The 14,335-nt window shown below is 44.5% G+C and overlaps 1 protein-coding gene and 1 non-coding gene across 3 annotated transcripts in view; one reads left to right on the top strand and one right to left on the bottom strand.

Moving 5' to 3' along the window:
- LOC126253338 (proton-coupled amino acid transporter-like protein pathetic) overlaps positions 1 to 14,335 on the bottom strand; it is a 400,313-nt gene that overhangs the window by 147,205 nt on the left and 238,773 nt on the right. The gene's annotated exons all lie outside the window — the stretch shown is intronic.
- On the top strand, positions 9,617 to 9,689 carry Trnad-auc (transfer RNA aspartic acid (anticodon AUC)). Its single transcript has one exon. It is a non-coding gene; the product is annotated as a tRNA-Asp (tRNA).

Below are 14,335 nucleotides of genomic sequence, written 5' to 3'. Positions count from 1 at the left end.
AACATTTCCTACATTCGGCTAACACAGCTGAAGCCACTTATTGACGGTCAGATCCCGCAGGTCTACCAAACTGCAGGAATGTTGACTGCCACTGTTTTAGATGGTCCCAGAAATTTTTCTGTGGGGTTGCGACTTGGTGGTTTAGGCTTAATAAGGTGCCCTCAAGCCAGCAATGTACGAACGTACGTGTGCAGCCATATGGAAGCGACTGTTGCCATCTTGGAAGATGGCAGCGTAGAAAGTATATTAATGAAGATGTACAAGAATGGATAACACTTGGCGACTGAGCATGTTGAAATTAACTGCCTGTTTCCTATGCACAGTAACCTGAATGAGTCTACCCAAGTCATTCTAAGACAAATCGTCGGTGAAACATCACAGAGCCAACTCAGGCCTGAACTATATCCTCCATTTGCTGTAGGTTAAACTCGTATTTGGGCCCTCAGTGCATTCGACGCTTTGCCTCATTCTGAAGCAGGAAAACTCTCCACTCTTCCCACCACATCATAGGCCTGCAGTCAGCTACTGACCATTTTCTGTGTTGTTTGGTACACTTGAGAACTATAACTTTACCTGCCACTGTGACAGATGACGTTTATGGAGGCACCCGAATCCAAACCTCCGTTGCACACAGCTACCTTTGCAATGTTCGCTCAAAAGCTGATTCAAAGACATCAGCTATTCCTATCGGGTTTCACCGATTATTATTCATCTAACGTTCCGCATATGTAGGCGAGCTAATCGGCCGCCAAGAACTGGTACTGAGGTGAGGTGAATTTGCTGTACGGCTGGACACTACCAGGCATGGGGCTCAGCGTGGGTTACAACAGTTGCTAGAGGCCAGCCAGGGGCGAAGGCGAGCAGTGTAGCTCCATGTGCGAAAGTCCGAAAAGAGGGCAGTTGGGCAGTGGTCGCTCGCTTAGCATAATGCGGGGTGATCAGCAATGGCGGACTCCCACACAATCTGAAAGGTGGCTTCTCACAGCCCTTTGAGAGTCTATAATAATTTTCAGTCAAATATAAATGCAAATCTAAATACATTTACGATCTCAGAAAAATGTCCAGTGACACAACAACATTGCGATATCTTCAAAACTACAGCAGGTAACATTTCACAGCGAATAAACATCTGCACAATGAATCTCTTAATTAACGACTTATAATTGCTTTAGGCGATATCTCAGATGATAAAATTGCATTATAGATATCATCTCTGAAAGCTACATATCTATGTCTAATATATTTCTTGATTTTTATATCTTTTCACTTTATATCTTTTCATTACCCAAATGTTTGTCAGAATATTGTTGTCTCCACATTTACATGTCCACAGCTCGTGGTCCAGTGGCTAGCGTTGCCACCTCTGGATCACGGGTTCCCAGGTTCGATTCTCGGCCGGTTGGTGATTTTCTCTGCCTGGGGACTAGCTGTTTGTGTTGTCCTCATCGTTTCATCATCATCAGCATCATCATTCGTGAGAGTGGCTAGACTGGACTGTGTAAAAGAATTGGGCTGTGTACAAATTGGGACATTTTACGGGTGCTGATGTCTGCGCAGTTGAGCAGCCCACAAACCAAACATCATGATCATCCACAATTATACAGCAAATGAACACAGTATCAGTACCTCATATTCTGTCATACTTATGTTTCTATTTAATAAACAACTTACTATTTTGCCGATAACTTCATTTAAATGTTGATTGCAAGTGCTAATAAAACAATGTGCTAATTTAAAAGTGGTCAATCATATGTACTAGCGGACACCACAGCTGAAAAGAAACCCAAAAAGACGCGGGTATAAATAATTGTTTAGACAAAATTTAACGACAATTCGTTGTCATTTACAGTGAGTGAACTTGCGCAAGAATTCTAGCTATTTATTTGTGAACAAACCTTTATTTGTAATCATTTTACATGGTCTTAATGTGACCGAATATTTATAAGATTTCTTTTATTTAAATATTGTTGTCATAGATTGAGCTTATTCATTACGGATGTTTAAGAACCTGTGACTGTTTGTTCAATGTAAATACAGAAACCTGCAACTAGTCATTTTTTAAATAGTTATTTATTCCACGAATCGGTTTTCGAACACTCTCAAGGTCTTGTTCACGTGATGTACATAAGGTTACACAGCATTTCCAAGAGTTATGCTCGGTGCTGGCTCTGTGACAAGAAGACGGAACATGCTGTAATGCATCGCCATCAGTATTATTTACATGCCGATTAGGATTCAAAATTTAATTTTTTACTTACTGCAACTGTATGGGCGGCTTTTGTTATTAATTTCCAGCTGTCTGTTTCCATTTTGATGGACAGTTGGTACCACATCACTCTCTTACAGAATATGTATTCCTATACACTGTGATATCGAAACTTTGCCAACATTCAGCGTGTGCTTTACGATTGCTTCTTTGTACAAAGATCTTCACACAAAGATATGACATAGACCTACTTCGCTCAGAGGTTTTTTTATTATCTTGTTTTAGTTCGCATGTATGAAAGTCGTTGTATTGTGAAAATACATTTGACCTCTTAGCAACAAATAATCCTGAGTTTATAATGAGCATCAAAACCGATCCAGGGATTAGCGAACACAGGGTTTTCGTAACGATATTGAAAATCGTAATTTTTGCTGGGGACATCTTTCAGCCAATGGAAAAGCGGAAAATAGCGGAACCCTACGGGAATCAAGTGGAGACTAGGACTTTTTGACTGAAGAACTCAAGGAAGCGATTTTGGACACCTCATGTCAAGTGATGGAAAGACGCAGACTTGTCAGTCGTAACGAGGGATACTAGGTCGTGGAGGTGTTTGATTCTGGGCAGTGAACGGCCGCTACCATACTTTAACTTCTGAAGGTACTTTACGTTTCGAGAGATCTGAATGATCTCCATTGTAGGACTAACTTTTTTCCGCTTCATTTATGGAACCGACGATAGACTGAGTATGAGTTACTGTTATTTGTATCGCTTATGATAATTTGTAAATCATCATCTTGAACTCTGTTTTGAACTGGTAAATATTTCGGTTATTGTGATTGCGAAACTGACTTTTCACGTATCTTCGATGACTAGTTTGGGAATTTCGCTACTATTCTCATAACGTACTCAAAGTAACTTTACTGCAGTTGATAAAGGCATTTTCTGTCTGTATTTTAACTGAATACCGTAGGTCCACTTCCCCTTTATTTGAGAGATACTTTCTTGAACAAAGTTATTCAAGATAATTCTCTGTCCTTCACATGAACTACAGATGTTGCAATAGAAACCTTGTTATTACATTATTCGTTTTACTTTTATTTTGTTTTTCTTTGTATTTTATTAAGTCGAAATTGTAGCCAATGCGTAGACTATTTGACTGCAGGGTCACAGCTACAGGTTATTATTTTCAGAGAACCACCGAGGTATGAAAGCAGACGTGCGTGGCGCGTCCCTGCGGTTGCAGCAAGCTATTGTTCTTAAAGAGAGCCGTGCACTGCGCAAGTACCTAAAGCACGAGTAACAGCTCATAAAGACGCTCGTATGGACAGCTGTTTCTGTTTTGGTTGGCAGGAGAGCCAACACCGTGTTACTAGAGGAGGTCGAAAGGCACGCGTTTAGCTCACGCAGGCTTGCGTGAGGTCTGGAACAGGACAAGGAAATTAGAATTTAGAAAAACGGACGTAGCTGGTGGAATACTTAACTTTAATCCGTTAATGAAGAACGTCGGTCTTGACGGGACATGAATCAATATCAATAGTAACTGATAATGGCGCCTTGCGAGGTCGTAGCAAATGACGTAGCTGAAGGCTATGCTAAACTATCGTCTCGGCAAATGAGAGCGTATTTTGTTAGTGAACCATCGCTAGCAAAGTCGGTTGTACAACTGGGGCGAGAGCTAGGAAGTCTCTCTAGACCTGCCGTGTGCCGGCGCTCGGTCTGCAATCACTTACAGTGGCGACACGCGGGTCCGACGTATACTAACGGACTGCGGCCGATTTAAAGGCTACCACCTAGCAAGTGTGGTGTCTGGCGGCGACACCACAGTTTCGAAGAGCAACTACACGGAGCAGTATCCGTTAGGTGCTGTCGCAATTACGCAAGCAGCCTTTCCACTTCCAGAATGACTTCTCCCATTACGCACATGGAGTGCACACTGGCTTCCTTCCCCCCCCCCCCCCCCCCCCTTGGCAGATATGTTCCTAAGGAGCTCCATTACGTGCCTAACGCTGGAGCTCCCAACTACCAGCAAACCCACCCTTTGCAAATGCCCAGATCTTGCGGGCTGAGAAGCTTCCTCTGGAACAGGGTACAGGGTGGACGATTGCATCCAGCTTAGAAACATTGTCAACTACAGATAACGCCCGTAACCTGTTCGTCAAACGAACCAGGGAGGTCCTATGATCGGCCCCTCGGAAAGTTTTTGCTACCTGCCAGACTTCGGAATGATCTCCCACTCTACCACGGGTGAGGGCTCAACCTCAGTGGAGGGTGGCCACAGCAATGTACCCATAGGGGGACACGTGCAACGTGCTCGACGCCCCTCGCATCCCCGAGTTCGATCCCCCACAGTGATGCACCTTGACAGCAGCTTCAAGCTATGTGACGGAAGCCAACACAGCCTGGAGCCGTGAGCGAAGGGTCGTCAACTCAACCTGCATCACAGTTCCTATCCATTACTGCAGTCGCTCCCGTTTGAAGCTCGTAAAAATATGTAACAAATGGTAAACTCGGCTTATTAGCAGCAGAACATGAGGTGCTCTGTCTGACGGTCTATCCAACACTGGGCTATACTAAAATGAGTATGAGCCGCAATTTCTCGTACTTTATTAATATTGATCGCTATGTGAAATGTATGTTGGTGGCAGTAGGATCGTTCTGCAGTCAGCTTCAAATGCCAGTTCTCTAAACTTTCTCTGTAGCATTCATCGAAATAAACGTCTTCTTCCCTCCAGGGATTCTCGCTTGAGCTCCCGAAGCATATCCGTAACATTTGCATGCTGATCGAACCTATGGGTAATAAATCTAGCAGCTCGCCACTGAACTGCTTCGATGTCTTCTTTCAATCTTACCTGTTGCTGATCCCGAATACTTGAACAGTACTCAAGAATTGGTCGCACTAGAGTCCTATATGCGGTATCCTTCATAGATGAACCACACTTGCTTATAATTGTCCCAACAAACCGAAGACGACCATTCGCCTTCCCCACCACAATACATGTTCGCAACGTTACGCCCAGATATTTAAACAGTGTGACTATGTCAAACAGGACACTAATACATTACGTATTTGCTTTTCTTCTCATCTGCTTTAACTTATACAGGGTGTTACAAAAAGGTACGGCCAAAGTTTCAGGAAACATTCCTCACACACAAATAAAGAAAAGATGTTATGTGGACATGTGTCCGGAAACGCTTAATTTCCATGTTAGAACTCATTTTAGTTTCGTCAGTATGTACTGTACTTCCTCGATTCACAGCCAGTTGGCCCAATTGAAGGAAGGTAATGTTGACTTCGGTGCTTGTGTTGACATGCGACTCATTGCTCTACAGTACTAGCATCAAGCACGTCAGTACATAGCATCAACAGGTTAGTGTTCATCACGAACGTGGTTTTGCAGTCAGTGCAATGTTTACAAATGCGGAGTTGGCAGACGCCCATTTGATGTATGGATTAGTACGGGGCAATAGCCGTGGCGCGGTACGTTTGTATCGAGACAGATTTCTAGAACGAAGGTATCCCGACAGGAAGACGTACGAAGCAATTGATCGGGGTCTTAGGAGGCACGGAACATTCCAGCCTATGACTCGCGACTGGGGAAGACCTAGAACGACGAGGACACCTGCAATGGACGAGGCAATTCTTCGTGCAGTTGACGATAACCCTAATGTCAGCGTCAGAGAAATTGCTGCTGTACAAGGTAACGTTGACCACGTCACTGTATGGAGAGTGCTACGGGAGGACCAGTTGCTTCCGTACCATGTACAGCGTGTGCAGGCTCTATCAGCAGCTGATTGTCCTCCACGGGTACACTTCTGCGAATGGTTCATCCGACAATGTGTCAATCCTCATTTCAGTGCAAATGTTCTCTTTACAGATGAGGCTTCATTCCAACGTGATCAAATTGTAAATTTTCACAATCAACATGTGTGGGCTGACGAGAACCCGCACGCAATTGTGCAATCACGTCATCAACACAGATTTTCTGTGAACGTTTGGGCAGGCATTGTTGGTGATGTCTTGATTGGGCCCCATGTTCTTCCACCTACGCTCAATGGAGCACGTTATCATGATTTCATACGGGATACTCTACCTATGCTGCTAGAACATGTGCCTTTACAAGTACGACACAACATGTGGTTCATGCACGATGGAGCTCCCGCACATTTCAGTCGAAGTGTTCGTACGTTTCTCAACAACAGATTCGGTGACCGATGGATTGGTAGAGGCGGACCAATTCCATGGCCTCCACGTTCTCCTGACCTCAACCCTCTTGACTTTCATTTATGGGGGCATTTGAAAGCTCTTGTCTACGCAACCCCGGTACCAAATGTAGAGACTCTACGTGCTCGTATTGTGGACGGCTGTGATACAATGCGCCATTCTCCAGGGCTGCATCAGCGCATCAGGGATTCCATGCGACGGAGGGTGGATGCATGTATCGTCGCTAACGGAGGACATTTTGAACATTTGCTGTAACAAAGTGTTTGAAGTAACTCTGGTACGTTCTGTTGCTGTGTGTTTCCATTCCATGATTAATGTGATTTGAAGAGAAGTAATAAAACGAGCTCTAACATGGAAACTAAGCGTTTCCGGACACATGTCCACATAACATCTTTTCTTTCTTTGTGTGTGAGGAATGTTTCCAGAAAGTTTGGCCGTACCTTTTTGTAACACCCTGTATTTTTCTACATTTGGAGCCAGCGGCCATTGATAACACCAACTAGAAATTTGTAAGAAAATTAAACGCCTTCAGCTGTCCTTATGATATCATTTATTGTATGGCTACCACTTTCGGCGCTCCAGTGCACCCTCTTCAGGCCTTACTTGATGCTGTGTTATCGCGAACCATATATACGACGCCTCAGTGGCCAACATAACTGATTTATGGAGACTACGTGTAGCTGTGACGTGGCCTCAATTGACCTGACAGTTTTGTGTAGGTCATCTCATGTCAGCTTAGAGTCACTTATCTTCGACACCTTCCTGTACACCACAGCATCTTCATTGAACAACCATAGATTGCTACCCATCCTGCCTGCCAGATCATTTGTGTATACAGAAAACAGCAACGGTCCTATCACACTTCCATGGGGCACTCCTGACGTTATCCCGTTCTCTGATGAACACTCGCCCTCGAGGACAACATACTGCGTTCTGTTACCTACGAAGTCTTCGAGCCAGTCCTTGCAAACACTTTGGACAGTGCGCATCGATACAGCAACAAATCGATGAAGTTCATTCAAGGTGCGGTCACTATTACGTCTAAACACGATATCTCCCTTCTACCCTCCTGTCACGACCTATTGTACTCCACCGTTTACACAGACCCGACTGGCTGCATGCCACTTCACTGCCACGCCTTACTTCAGCGGTTAAGGATAACGAGCTCTATACCATCTGCAGACCCGCAAAGTGATTAGTATGCTCACTCAAGATGGCGACTACTATTTTTTATTCTGGTGAGCTCATCAAAGGCTCTGTTTAGAAACCTCTGCCACTTTAATTTGATCCTCAAGGCTTGTGATAACCCTTGAGATTTGCGTAGTGCATCCTCCTCTTCGTTCAATAAATTTCATTTCTTTCTCGGAACACAAGACGTGGTATTATTGGCATAAAATGTGCCGTTACCTGATTCCGAGAAGTCTGTTGCGTGTTCTACTCATGTTTCAGACACGTGCTTTCGTTCACGAGACCTTGTGCTTGCCTTTTTGAGCGTGAGATCTGAGTGCAGCGGTCCGTTTAAGTGCCGCCGTTGTGGGAACACCTGCGTGCCGGAGCGCAAGACGTCTGTAGCCGAGCCGTGTCCCAGAGATTGAAACGCCAGCTAGTTTCACAGTGAGCCGAGATAACTGAGCACAACAGACTTCCCTCTGCTCGGGATACGATGTGCCACTTGTTACAGTCCTTATGTAGCCGCTGCTCGCTACGTGTGCCTTTCTCAGGTGTAACGTTCTTTGATTCATTCGTTGCATGCTGGTGGGAGATGTACAAAGTCCATCTGCTCGTTGTTTAGAGTCAACCCGAATCGAACCGATAAAATTTCAGAGCTTTCCCAGGGACACTTTTTACGGTTTTAGTAAGAGGACCCCTGCTTTGCGGCGGCCCTTTGCAGAGAAACAAAGTAATTATCATTTATTCGGATTGTTACCCCATTTACTATTGTTTCTGTTAAGTGTACTTTGATCACAGTGAAGTGGCCTATAAAATACAGAAACGAAAACGTTCGAGGGGCGTTCAGTAAGTAATGCAACACGTTTCTTATCTCTGCCCATTTCGGTTGAAAAAGTTCGGCACTTGTTGTGGGACATCAAGGAATATTGACGCTTGAGCTCCGATAGTTTGATCAAGTTCCAATAGGTGGCGGTGCTATAAATAACCTTCAAAATGGGGTCCGTAAGGGGGGGGGGGGTGTGTTCCAAGAAAGGAGCTGTCGTTGAATTTCTTCTGCCGGGAAACGAGAGCATCACAGATAATCATAGGCGCTTCCAGAATGCCTACGGAGACCTGGCAGTGAACAAAAGCACGGCGATTCGTTGGGCGAGACGTCTGTCATCATAGCAATAAGGTCGCGCCAACCTGTCCGATCTTCGGCGTGATGGCCGCAGACACCTGTGGCTTCAGCAGTGTTGGAACGTGCGGACACTCTCATTGGAGGTGATCGATGTAACACAATCAGACACTCCGCTGCTCATCTGGACGTCTCTGTTGGTGGCGCTGTCACACTTGTCGACCATTTGGGGTAGTCAAATTTGGGTTCTTCGCCGTTTAACATAAGGTCAAAAAGAGCAACGAAGGGCCGTCTGTACTGAATTAGTTGCACGTTTCAAGGCTGTCCGTGACAATTATTTTGTCGAACATCGGCACAGCCGATAAACTTAGGTTCACCTCTTCGAACTGCAAACAAAACGGCAATCTATGGGGTGGCGGCATATCACCTCTCCTCTCGAGAAAAACCGCAAACTCCACCGAATAGGTTGTGGCGACGGTATTCTGGGACTCTGAATTGGTTATTCTGTGTAATGCCCTCTCTCATGGTACAATGACTAACTCTGAAGTGTACTGTCATAGCCTCAGTAAACTGAAGAAACTTCAGCGTGTTATTTGCAAACGAGTTTCTCCTACTCCATGATATCGCAAGGCCTCATAGATCTTACAATTAAATGTTTCCCTCAGATATTTAAGTCTCTTTTCATTGTCTACGATAATGATCGAATTAGACGAAATGTATTAAAATTTGTGCTGCGACCGGGACTCGAACACGGGTCTTCTTGCTTGCGAGGCAGAAATGCTAACTATTCGCAGTACGACGGCCAACACTGCTGCTTGAACTACCTAAGCTGAGTGCCCTCCCCAACACAAACTTCAGTTCATTTTCCTCTTACATATTGTGCAGCAATGTTAACCCTCGTACTGGGGTGGTGCAATGGTTAGCATTTATGCCTATCAAGCAAGAAGACCCGGGTTCGAGTCCCGGCCGCAGTACAAATTTTAATTCAATTCGTCTACTTCGATCATTATCACGAAACTTCATTGGTTTGTTCTTCCTCATCCAACCTACACCCAGGACCTCGCACTTTCCGACTTCCATCTGTTTGGCCCAGTGAAGGCTGCTCTCCGCGGGATGCAGGACGTGGATGATGTGGAGGTTATTGATGCAGCAAGTCAAAATGGTTCAAATGGCTCTGAGCACTATGGGACTCAACTTCTGTGGTCATCAGTCCCCTAGAACTTAGAACTACTTAAACCTAACTAACCTAAGGACATCACACACATCCATGCCCGAGGCAGGATTCGAACCTGCGACCGTAGCAGTCGCGCGGTTCCGGACTGAAGCGCCTTAACCGCGAGACCACCGCGGCCGGCTGCAGCAAGTCGTTAACTCCGACGCCGACAAGTAGAGTAGTAAGACACGGCCATACATGCCCTCCCAGTAAGGTGTCATAATGCCGTCGCACTGAAACTATTATTAGAATACTGAATACAGGCAACCTGCTTTCAGTAAAATAAGATAATCTGTTACATTTTTGCTGCACGCCACTCTTAGTAATGCTACAACACATAACCTCTATGTAGTACTGTGACGTGCGATATCTCAGGCATTTCTCGGCACGATTGCCCAATTCTGTGCTTCCGAGTGTTCCACAACGTTGTTGTTTCCGTTTCTTTCCACAGGATTTCTAAGACCGCCCATGTTATCGTCTACAGATGGTGCGAGTTGTCCTGTTATGTCTACTCGCCGACTGGAATACAAACACACTGTGAATGCACGTAACAGCACAATTGGCAGCAAAAGAACGCGACTGTGCCGGCCGGAGTGGCCGAGCGGTTAAAGGCGCTACAGTCTGGAACCGCACGACCGCTACGGTCGCAGGTTCGAATCCTGACTCGGGCATGGATGTGTGTGATGTCCTTAGGTTAGTTAGGTTTAAGTAGTTCTAAGTTCTAGGGGACTTATGACCACAGCAGTTGAGTCCCATAGTGCTCAGAGCCATTTTTTAGAACGCGACTGTGTTGGTCCACTTTTTTGGCCTCCGGAGTGTTTGCTCTGGTTAGCTATTTAAAATACAGTTTCCGTCCTACACTAACTGTACGAAGAGACACACAATGCTTATTTACATACATAAAACCTCGCGCTGTCAGAATCAATAATTTATTGATAGCATTAGAAGTAAACAGTGTCGAGGGAGTACAGCACTGTATGGTAGTGAAACATAGACTTTGCGAAAACCGGAACAGAAGAGAATCGAAGCATTTGAGACGTCGTGCTACAGACGAATGTTGAAAATTAGGTGGACCGATAACGTAAGGAAGGAGGATGTTTGTGCAGAACCGGGGAGGAAGGAACATGTAAAAAACATTGACAAGGAGAAGGGACAAGATGATAGGACATATATTAAGACATCAGGGAATGACGTTCATCGTACTAGAAGGAGCTGTAGAGGGCAAAACCTGACTTGCATCCTTCAATTTCATTGGCACAAATTCTGAATAGACATCATATTTTAGATGTAGAATCATGCCTGCCAACTCCTTCTTGATGATGCGATTTTATTCCTTCAATGGAATGTGGAGAAGTAGTATGTAATTGCAAGCACATTCCTATATTGCCACTTCCCAGTTAAAATTAGCAGCGGGACATCACATACTTTAATGTTGGAGCTCTTCAGGGTAGGTGTTGTCCTTTATTAACAAATCGATTCATCTTCACGACTAAGTTGATTTTTTAAATAATTACACTAAAGCAGTCTTTTTACCTTAAATTTTATATAATTTTAAACGTCAAGGTTGCGAGTTACGACATCAGTTTACGGTATTAGTGTTTCAAAGGTGTTCGCTATTTCTAGGGTGATATGACACGAAGAATCTACAACGACCAAAGGAATAAGTGGTAGTTCGGAGTACATCAACGCCTTAAAATACGTATACTGGTCAGCCAGAAAATTATGGCACGCGGTCTATCTTTGACAGAGGGCAGATTGTGACGGCCCGGAGGTTCAGTACGAGCATTTCGGAAACTGCTCGGGGACCTCTGTGGTGATTGCCTTCAACACGTGGAAAAATCAAGGTGAAACCATGTGGAGACGTCGTTGGATTGGGCGGCCACCCATCATTACAGATGTCGGACGTCGTAGGCTGGGCACACTGTTAAAACAGGACAGGCGGCGAACTGTGGCGGAACTAACAACATACATCAATGCTGGGCACAGTAAAAGCATCGAACACTCCTAACAATGGGCCTCCGTAGCCGACGACCCAAGTGCCAATGTTAACACCACGACATCGGCAACTGCGACGGAAATCTGCACTGGATGTTGGCGCAGTGGCTGAGCGTTGCGTGGCCTGATCAATCCCGATACCCACTTCATCATACTGATGGAAGGGCGCGAATCCGCCGTCTTCCAGTGGAACAGCTCCTCGAGACCTGTACTGCAGGACGGAGACAAGCTGACGACCGCTCCATTATGCTCTGGGGAACATTCACGTCGCCCTCGATGGGTGCAGTGAAGCTCATGCAACGCACTATCACGGCCGAGGAATATCATACACTGGTTGCAGACCACGCACACGCTTTCATGACTGCCATGTTTCCCGACGACAGTGGCGTTTTTCAGCAAGATAATGCGTCATGTCACAAGGTCAGGAGTGTGATGGAGTGGTTCGAAGAACACAGCGGCGTCTTTCAATTGATGTGTTGCCCAACTTACCAGACCCGAACCGTATCGAACACATCTGGGATGTGATTGAAAGTTACGTCAGAGTCCATCGCCCCCTTCCCGGAATTTACGGGAATTTGATGACTTGCGTTGGCAGATGTGGTGCCGACTCCCTCCAGCGCCCAACCAAGGCCTCTTTGCTCCCAAGGCACGACGCGTCGTCGCTGTTATCCGTGCCAAAGGTGGACATACCAGCTGTTAGGTAGGTGGTCACAATGTTCTGGTTGTTCAGTGTATACATGAGCCCAAAGTGCAACGTCTCTTGCCGAAACTATATTCGCATGCCACGTTTCATGTTCGTCACACTGATATCAGCAGTCGAATTTAATATTTAGTACTCCATCAGTGTCATTGTTTACATTTGATAAATTTGAAAAATTTCACTTGAAGTGTTTCGTTCAGTTTGTCCCATTGGCGACATGTCTACGAAATATTCTCAAAACATGAAATGAAGCGCGAATATGAACCGCTGTAGAAAAAAGAAAATACCAAAATTCTCAAAAGTAAGTACATCCACGAATCTTGTGGGTTTGGTGACCCATGTTATTACACTGGAGCGCGTGGGCACATGTTTTTTTCCTAATAAACATTAGGTAGATCACGTGCATTTGTAAATGTTGAAAAAAATCCCTAAGACTTATATCTCTTGCTTCACGTAGCATAATACACTTTGTATATATACATCTACACTAACTCGGAAACATGTCGCAGAAAAATGACCTGAGTAACCAAATCTTTGGAACCTGTTTAAACGTTTAAGGATTGGCTCTCAGAAGAATCGTGTGGAAATAGACTGTTTGGCTTCTACAGGCGATGGTGCCACAATGACAGATTTTCAGCCGGAAAGACAGCAAATTAACGTATCGAAACAAGCAGCAGAACAAACTGTCTTGCGAATATCTTTCGAATAAACTACAGTGATGTACAATGCAAATGAGCTAAACACCAGGTGTGGAACAATAAATCGAATAAGAAAAGCTTTAAATAACTGGAAGAATGAATGGCGTAGATTTAGAAGCCTTGGGAGGGAGAGCCAGAAATATAGGAATGGCTTCCGAAATCGTACGAAACAATTACAAAAAGGGCATCTTTCCATGTATATCATAATTATAACTCTGTCGTGAAACAAGTCTGTCTTATGACTCTGAGTGTCTTATCCTCTACGAGAAAGTTGTACAAGAAAGATCTTATAGAATGTACTGTGCAGAAATTATAAAAACGTGTTTACTTGAAAAGGATAGTAACAGGAAATAAATTCTAAATCAGAAAAATATGGATACAACGCCCAAATGCCGAGTTCGGTTTATGGCGACGTTCAAAGAATCATTGACTCCAGATGTATGAAACGTGCCTCAAAACTGAAGAGAAGAATATCCTGGTAGATGAACCTCCATAATGACAGATGGGACATAGGCATACAACCAGGAGACACACAAATCCGAGATATTGTTTGAATAGCTAGCGTGAAATATGCAATTTTCTGGGATGAAAAATAGGGAAAATGGTGTCAAATAGCCGGATAAACACCGTGATAGTGACAATAAATTAATGAAAAACATCTGGTTCAAACGGAAAAACAATAAGTGGAAATAGCTGTCTCGTAAACTTGTCGTGATTGTTGTATGGACGATTAACGAAATAAATGAATATAAATTACATGCAGTATGGAACTATTTCATTTATGACAATCCAATAAGACAACGGCAGTAATTGCACAGAACGATTGGAACTTTTCTTCGTTTCTTTTGTTGCTGAGGAGCTGCCACATGTTCGATACGTCTGTGTTGGCTGGAGAGACTGGATGTACGTACCGAAAGTCTCTCGTGTAACGTACGCTACACAGAGAAGGAGACATATAGAGACGTTTCCTGTAATGAGAGACCTCTGAACTTAAACGTTAGCAGCAGTTAAGAT

The sequence above is a fragment of the Schistocerca nitens genome, chromosome 4 (assembly GCF_023898315.1).
Source record: "Schistocerca nitens isolate TAMUIC-IGC-003100 chromosome 4, iqSchNite1.1, whole genome shotgun sequence".
Classification (NCBI taxonomy): domain Eukaryota; kingdom Metazoa; phylum Arthropoda; class Insecta; order Orthoptera; family Acrididae; genus Schistocerca; species Schistocerca nitens.
Note: the sequence above shows the minus strand (reverse complement) of the source record. Positions and strands in the feature narration are given on the sequence as shown.